Raw genomic sequence first — 6,358 nt, 5'->3', positions numbered from 1 at the left:
GAATCTGAAACTAAACAGCCCTTGAGATTCCAAACTTGTGCTATTAAAATAGGTAATTGAAGCGATAAAACTTTTTATTAAAAAGTCTAATATTCGTGGGGATGACTCCTAGTCATGGTATTAGGGTACTTAAACTCTTGTGCAAAAAAAACTTCTGATATAAAAAAAGCACCTCTTAACGAGGTAAAAAGTAGTGGCGAACCCGCCTTTAACAAAATTTTGTGATATCAACAATTGTGACGAAAAATGATATTACATTCGATAAAATAAGTAAACTATATTAAATTTATGTATTCGGTACGCTACAACAGAAAATTTACGTGTAGGAAAATAATTATTTACTGTTGCAGGCCGAAATCATAAATTTAATATAGTTCATTTATTTTATCGTGGGGGTGGGGGGCAACGCCAACCGATAGTTCATCAAGACATGTTAAATACTAGAAAAGCAAAGGAGCTAAAATACCAGTAGTAGGAAAATACTAGAAATCCGGAATAGAGGAAAAGGCCGGAAAACGAGGGAGGGTCACGCGGCGATCGTGGCGGGTCTCTTCGCTCGGGATCGCTGAACGAAAAAGACGTGCGAATTGGACACGGCTTAGCGGGGTTTCGAAAGTCACGCGTGCTCCTCGAGACCGCCAACTGGAGGCGATCAAATTCTAATTCTATTCTATTACAAGACACACATATATATATAAGCAAGTCAGCTGAGGTTAGTACGATCAGATTCTCATGTGTTCAAAACGGTGTAGCGGACCCGAGTGAGGACAAATTGAATAAACGGTGAAGAAAATCGAATTGCTCCTTTCGATCGTGCGTTTCCTTCTCGTAGTCAGGTACCAAAGCTAACCTAACTTTACCCCGCTCACCCCGCTGCTTCGGACCTGGAAGTGGACCCCCTTCCCGTCCGGTCCAGTAGTTTCCCTACCTCCGTAGTTTTGGGATTCGTGCGTGGACACCCTTCCCGCCGTATCCGCAAGCCTAATTTTCCCGTCTCCTCCGTAGTTTCGGGATTCGTGCGTGGACACCCTTCCCGCCGTATCCGCAAGCCTAGTTTTCCCGTCTCCTCCGTAGTTTTGGGATTCGTGCGTGGACCCCCTTCCCGCCGTATCCACAATCCCGCCACCTCCGTAGTATTGGGATTTGCGCGTGGACGCCCTTCCCGCCTTATCCACAATCCTAGCTCCTTCACCATCCTGGGGCTCGTGAGCGGCCCCGCCCTCGTGCTGACTTACGCCCGCAAAGTAGTCTCCCGGCTTGGCCTCGCCTGAATGTCCAGCCCGGTGGATTTTTCGCCTCCGACGCGAAACCCAAGACTTACGCCAGCAAGGTAATCTCCCGGCTTGGCCTCGCCCGAAGGTCCAGCCCGGTGGATTTTTCGCCTCCGACGCGAAGTGCAAGACTCCAGCCAGCCCGTTAGGTCGCAGCCCAGGAATCGGACTCTGTATAACCAACGTCATCTGCTTTTCTTCGACGCAAATAAGGACCTCCGATGAAGACTCCCCTCAAAGTTTCGGTGATTTACAAATTTTCTTGTAAAGGACTCTGTATCCCGGCCGAGAAAGCATTTTTACAAGTGGCGCCCGAACAGGGACTCCGAGACTAGCTGTACATTTATCCAAGTGGCCTAAAGAACCACCGTGAAGAGGGAAGAGTCGCCCGGAGAGTCGAGACGACTGCCCCTACCCAGAGTCGGGAAGGAATAGGAGGATTTAAGAAGGAAGTCCGCCCAGGAAAACAAAACCTAGTCAGCGCAGGATCCTTCCCACAGCGGGTGTGGACCCGACTAGCTCAGTTGCAGGAACAGTATAGCAGTCGGGCCCCGAGCCCCAACCCTGCGGGGAAAAACGATGCGATGGGACAATTTGCGGAGTCCCTCCGGATCCCCGTCGGCTCTGACGCCGCGCCGATCAAGGTTCCAACGCGTCATCGAGGGATACATCCGGGAACGACACACGGCGTCTGTGTGCCGCCAGGAGATGTTCGCCCAGCCACCGGCCTACAGGAACAAAATGTACGAGGTAACACTACTCCCACTCAGCAGATGATGCATAAGTGGAACCTGCGGTTCGACGGTAGCTCAGATCCATTGGCTCTCGTCGCCGCACTCTAGGAAAAGATGACGACATATAGGATAAATCCGGACGAGATCCCCCGGGCTATGTCCGAAATTTTCAAGGGCCCGGCGGCACGGTGGTTCCGCACTAGCCATCTGCAATCTGCCTCTTGGGAAACTTTCCGAAGGGAATTCCTGGATTTCTTCCTACCTCCTCGATATTTCGAAAGGTTAGAGGACGAGATTCGCACTCACATGCAGAGGAAAGGAGAGTCTTTCAAAATATACCTGATCGAGCTCAGGACAAAGATGCAACAGACTGGGTACCGAGAAGAGGAAGAGTTGTACCGGGCATACCCAAACATGGCTCCCGAGTATCGGCTGTATATCAAGCGCGGCGAATTTGCGAAATTGAAGCAGCTGACACACATGGCTACCGAGTACGAGAGTGTCAAACAACTCGAGTTGATTCGAGGGGAAGCCCCAGGGGTGACGGGCGGATACCGCGAGGGATCGCAACTTCGACGGTCGCCGAATCCCTTCCGGAGCTCGGAGAGTACTACACAGGCAGGTCACGTGACCCACCGCATATCGAGCAAGGAACCTCCCGAGGCGGGACTGCGCCGGCGCCAGCGAAAGTTTTACAAACCTGGTCGCCCGCGCCGGCGAGGTTCGGGATGTGGTCACTAGAATAGCGTTGGCCGATCGGTCATGTCTGGACGTGACGAAATTGGGTCGAGCTCAGGTCACGTTGGCGGGCACCACAGTACTCTTACCCATTTTGGTGATGCCCATCAAGTTGGATCGAGTGATACTTGGGATGGATTTCCTCAAGACCGCAGGAACGCGCCTGCGATGTGGGCAAGCCACCCTTGACTTGCAGCCCGAGCCACAAGCGGTAGGCGATCCGTTGTTACTCCCAGTACTCATACCACCGGGGGACGATCGAGGAGAAGCAGTACGCCCTGTCAAGTTTAAGGTCCAATTGGGGACTGCCAGACAAGGAGGTCCAGAGGTTCTCAGCCCGACGCCTACGCGGGCCACGGCTGCGACAGACGACACTGGGATACCCGTAGGGATGGAAGCGGGACAGCACGACGAAGAGCGACAAATCGTACCTTTGAGCCTGGGGCAACAAAGCTTCATCGACCGGGAGTTAGCTTTGTTCGAGAGTCTCCAGGGGGTATCGCATGTCGCCGAACACCGTATCGTCATGCGCGACTATAAACCATTGAAGCAAAGGTGTTATCCCAGGAACCCCGCGATGCAACATGTCATCGATACCCAAGTAGACGAGCTGCTCCGCTCCGGAGCCATCGAGCCTTCCAGGAGCCCACACAGCGCACCAATCGTTTTGGTGAAGAAAAAGGCTGGCGATTGGCGCATGTGCGTTGACTACCGACAGTTGAACGCACACTCGGTGCCCGACGCCTATCCGGTCCCGAGGATCAATCACATCCTGGAGAAGTTGCGTACATCTCTACTTTGAATCTGAAAAACCGCTATTGGCAAATACCCATGGCCAAGGGTAGTCGCCAATACACGGCCTTCACCGTTCCAGGTCGGGGACTATACCAATGGAAGGTCATGCCCTTTGGGCTGCACTCCGCCAGTGCCACGTTCCAACGTGCTCTGGATAGCGTAATCGGGGCAGAGATGGAGCCGGTCGCCTTCGCTTATTTAGATGACATTATTGTCATTAGTGCTACGGAGGAACAACACTTCGTTAACCTCGCCGAAGTGTTCCGCAGATTGCGGGCGGCAAATTTGAGGATAAATCCAAAGAAATGCACTTTCTTCAAGCAAAAACTGGTTTACCTCGGTCATGTGATCAGCGGTGAAGGGATTCAGACTGACCCCGAGAAGGTGTCCGCGATTAATGGGTTGAAGACCCCCACCAACCTGAAGGAACTCCGCCAATGGATCGGGATGGCCTCATGGTATCGGAGGTTCGTCCCTAGCTTCGCGACCATCGTACAACCAATGACCGCCCTACTGAAGAAAGGTCAGAAGTGAACCTGGGGACCAAAACAGCAAACCGCCTTGGAAGAGATTAGAAGATGCCTGACTATTGCCCCCGTGTTAGGTTGTCCGGATTTCGACCAGAAGTTTGTTTTACAGACTGACGCGAGTGACGTCGGTTTGGGAGCGGTGCTATCTCAGGACATCGAGGATCAAGAGAAGGTCATCGCATACGCTAGCCGCCGAACTCCTGCGAAACATAACTATACGACGACAGAGAAAGAGTGCCTGGCCGTCATCTGGGCCATCAGGAAGATGCGGTGTTACTTGGAGGGCTACCGATTCGAAGTCATTACCGACCACTTGGCTCTCAAATGGTTAAATTCTATCGAGAGTCCTTCCGGCCGAATAGCGCGCTGGGCTTTAGAACTGCAACAGTTCCAATTCGACGTGCGCTTCCGACGAGGGAAGCTGAACGTCGTGGCCGATACGCTTTCGCGACAGCCCTGTGAGGTACTTCAAGGCGCTGTCGAGCTCGAAGACCACTGCGAGTGGATCGGTAAGATGAAGAACAAGGTACTCGACGAGCCTGAGAAGTTCACGGACTATACGCTAGAGAATGGCCAGCTGTACAGGAATATGGGTTACCGAGATGACGACGAGGACTACTTCCCGTGGAAACTCTGTGTGTCCACTCCTCATAAATCCCGCGTCTTATACGAGTGTCATGACACTTGGGGGTCCGAATGACGATTAACCGCCTGTCACAAAGATATTTCTGGCCCGGCATGTACCGCGACGCAAAACACCACGTTCGACACTGCGAGTCGTGCCAGAAATTTAAGACCGTTCAGACCAAAGCAGCAGGGAAAATGCTAACCCGCGTCGTACGCGAACCCTTTGACATTCTTTGTGCCGACTTCGTGGGTCCACTGCCCCGTTCGAAACAGGGAAACTCTATGCTTCTTGTTTTCCATGACGTGTTCTCCAAATGGGTAGAGTTGATCCCACTCCGGAAAGCCACCGCCGCTGTGGTACAGAAAGCGTTTCGGGAACGCATACTCGGACGAGTGGGCGTCCCCCGGAAGTTTGTGTGCGACAATGGAACCCAGTTCAGAAGTCGGGCCCTAAAAGACTACTTTGCTAAACTCGGCGTGGAAGTCCAGTACACGGCTCCGTATTGTCCGCAGGAGAATCCCACCGAGAGGACCAACCGAACTGTGAAGACGTTGATAGCTCAGCTGTCTGAAGACGACCAAAGTTCTTGGGATAGTATGTTGCCGGAGATTTCCCTCGCTATCAATAGTAGCATGTCGGATTCGACGGGCTGTACTCCCGCATTTCTCACTCAGGGACGGGAGTTACGCCTGCCTGCGATGTTGTCCGACGAACTTACCCCTCGAATCTACAACGTGCATCTCTAGAGCAGGCGAGGCACTATAACCTTCGAAGGCGCGAATGGAGACCAACGCTAGGGAGTCAAGTCTGGCTGCGACAACATCCCTTATCAAAAGCCGCCGAGGGATTCGCCGCCAAACTCGCTCCCAAATACGACGGTCCCTATACCGTCACGAAGTTAACGTCTCCAAACTTGGTACGTCCGTTAGACCGACGGCGATGGATCGCCAATATATCACAGCTTAAACCCTACTATGCGGTGGACACCCCGACACGATCGACGACGGCATCACCGGGGCGTGTAACCCGGCACGGTGAGCGCACGGAACCGCGAAATAGTTTTAAGATCAATGCTTGTAATAGGTTAAGATTGATGGGTCCTATGTTAGCTACACCGTTAGGTAGGGAGTTCAGAAGGTAGGATTATACCAATAAGTCTAGACTAATATTCCAGATGGACGAGGTAATCATGGTATCCGACGACTCCGGCGACACCGAGGCCTTCTACCCGGGGACAAACTACGGCGATGGCCGTGAAGAAGAAGAGGAGGAGGAGTCCCCCACCTCTGAAGGTGAAGCCGAGGGCAGCTCAATGGGAATGGACGGCGACGATTTCCAGGATCCCGGTGACCCACACTTTGCTGGACTTCGCGGAGGTCTGTGGAGTCCCCGATCCGGGGAGTCGCGGCGATGCTACCAGCCAACGTCGCCCCAACCAGCCTCGTACCGCCTCGACGACGACGAGGATAGCGCCAGCGACCACGATGCTGACCGATTCAGTCGACCCCCACGCTCTGGATACAGCTCACCGTACGGTCATCCCCAAGGACGAAGGCCCGGGGAGCCGTACTACGCCGAGTCGCGACAATCCGTATCGGAGGAGGACTGCCCGTGGACCAGGCGCGATCCCCGGGCCGGCCATCCGAGGTATTCACGGCCCAG

Source organism: Drosophila suzukii (assembly GCF_043229965.1).
Source record: "Drosophila suzukii chromosome 2 unlocalized genomic scaffold, CBGP_Dsuzu_IsoJpt1.0 scf_2c, whole genome shotgun sequence".
NCBI classification, from domain to species: Eukaryota; Metazoa; Arthropoda; class Insecta; order Diptera; family Drosophilidae; genus Drosophila; species Drosophila suzukii.
The sequence above is the reverse complement of the archived record's forward strand: the minus strand, read 5'-3'. Positions refer to the sequence as shown.